This window comes from Tupaia chinensis, unplaced genomic scaffold (assembly GCF_000334495.1).
Source record: "Tupaia chinensis unplaced genomic scaffold, TupChi_1.0 Scaffold000161_1, whole genome shotgun sequence".
In the NCBI taxonomy this organism is placed as follows: domain Eukaryota; kingdom Metazoa; phylum Chordata; class Mammalia; order Scandentia; family Tupaiidae; genus Tupaia; species Tupaia belangeri.
The window spans coordinates 2,051,364-2,053,825 of record NW_006159632.1 but is presented as its reverse complement, the minus strand read 5'-3'; positions in this window follow the sequence as shown (position 1 = coordinate 2,053,825).

The window sequence follows — 2,462 nt, the reverse complement described above, 5'->3', positions numbered from 1 at the left end:
GAAGCAAGGGGCCAGCAAGTGGCGTTAAGGGCGCTGGATTCCCACGGCTGACCGCGGTTCAAGTCCCAGACCTGGCAGCTTGTTTTCTCCCTCTCTCTCCCTCTCTCACTTGCTGTCCCTCTCTAGTCAAATTTAAATAAATAAATAAATGTTAAACAATTCTTAAAAAACTAATAAATAAAAGAGAAGCCAAATTCCCAAGGTGATTATAGTTGGAACCCCAGCCTAGTCCGACTGAAACACACTGGGCCCGTGTGTGAGGGCCAGCAGGCTGTGGAAGGGGCTGCAGCGTGACTGGACTGTGGAGGGTGCTCTTAAATCTCTTACTCTTACTCTCATGTGTGTGTCCTCACTTAAAAGACAAAGAGAACTATTATACAATCTGTTTCTGTCTGCAGGAAATGCAGATAGATACATAGTAAGAAAACGCAGGAGCAAGAAACCATTGCTAGTAACATTCTGCATAGCCTGTCTTTCACACGCTCCTAAGTACGCAAATTCTCCAAAACAGACAGGGTGTTTGAGAGGACCCCTTCTGAAAGGCAGTGCAGCATACAGGACAGAGCAGTCAGTGTTAGCAGTCAGGCCAGTCAGGGTCCTGGCTGTCACCACTCACCATCAGCGGGTGCTCAGCCCTCGGTTTCCTCCCCACAGAGGGACATGTGTACAAGGGTTCTGGTCTGGTACCAGGCACAAAGTAGGTCCTCAAAGGCAACTAATAAAAACCAGGAATTAAAAACGCTTTGAAAAGTGAAGTCCTGGTGCCAGCAGATGGCATAGCCGTTACGTTGCTGGACTCCCACATGGCTGATGGCGGTTCGAGTCCTGGACCCAGTGGCTTGAAAATCACACCGGGCACTTGTGTGTGTGTGTGCCCAAGATCCTGGGAGAAAAATGGAGAAGGGACTGTGGTGTGACCATCCCCCTCGGAGGGTGATTTCTCTCCTCTCACTGTCTCTGTCTCTCTTTCTCTCCAGCAAGTGCATGCACATGCCCTAAGGCAAAAAACCTCTAAAAAAAAAAAAAGAAAGAAAGAAAAGAAAGTGAGGTCCGACATTATTGTTAGTTATTAAGTTTGGAGGAAAATCAAAGGACTTCCATACCAAAAGTGCCAGAGTTCTTCCTTATATATAAATTCTACAGCTAGCAAACCTTTGATTACTTGCTAAATACGCTGAAGAATGAAGAGGGAATATTTTTAGTTAAAAAAAAATCAATACTTAGTCACTAAATGGCTCATTTTTTACTGCCGTAAGGGGTAATGGGCCGGGTTACATTTCAGCTTCTAAAACTTGTCCTGAGAAGACAAAAGAGAAAGTCTCTGTGCTGTTCTAAGGCTAGAGTGCCGAGGTTACATACAGCTCTGAGGAGGGGTCTATCGCATCTCCTCCTCCAGTGCTGGGAAGTGAGTCAAAGCATTTCGAAAACAAATTACTGAAGGCCAGAGATCTTTACTACATTGAACGAGATTTTTTTATATGGCACAGGGTCTGAACATTCAGTATAAAAGAAAATAAAAATATACTGGTATATTTTCAAAAGACCAGTTAAAATCAGGGGGCAGATTCTTCCATTAGGATAATTTAAAGAATATTCTAATAATGATAGGAATACAGATAATTTTGTGTAGGTATCCTGTTTTCCACGATAGACATGAATTTATAAAGACAGAATCTATCTTTAAAAAAAAACCTATCTTTAAATTTGCTATAGAGGGACCAGCAGTTAGCATAATGGCTATGTCGCTGGATCCCATGTAGTTGACTGTGGTTCACGTCCCGGACCCGGTGGCTTAAAACTCACGCCAGGTGTGTGTGTGTGTGTGTGTGTGTGTGCACGTGCGTGCCCAGGATCCCGAGAGGAGAATGGAGGAGAAGGGACTGCAGCATGGCCATACCCCCTGGGGGGGTGATTTCTCGCTTTCTGTCTGTCTGTCCGTCTGGCGAGCGCACGTGCCCTATAGCAAAAACCTGTCAAAAAAAAAATTTGCTATGGAGTACATGTGCTCATCAGAGAGACAGAGAGAGAAAGCACCTCCAGGATGGCCATATTGCCATCCCCTCTCCTCTATTCTCTCAGGATTTTGAGCAAACACGCACATACCCTAGCATGGTTTTCAAGCCGCAGGGTCTGGGACTTGAACCATGCAGTCAACCACGTGGGATCCAGCGCCTTAACTCTACGCCACCCGCTGGCTCCACTCATCTGAATTTAAACTGCAATCTTTCACCTGTAACATCAGTTCCAGCATGAATCAGAGAAGATCAGTGAAAACGCTGGTGCCTGCATTAAGTGTTTGAGTCCATAGTGCCGGAACACGTCTTCCCCAGATGCGTAAGGATGCAATTAAAGGCGGACCTATTGCTGGAACTCTGAATTTGGATACTAATTTTTTTTTTTTTGAGAGGTTTTTTGCTATAGGGCGCGTGCACTCGCCAGACAGACAGAGACATAGAGACAGA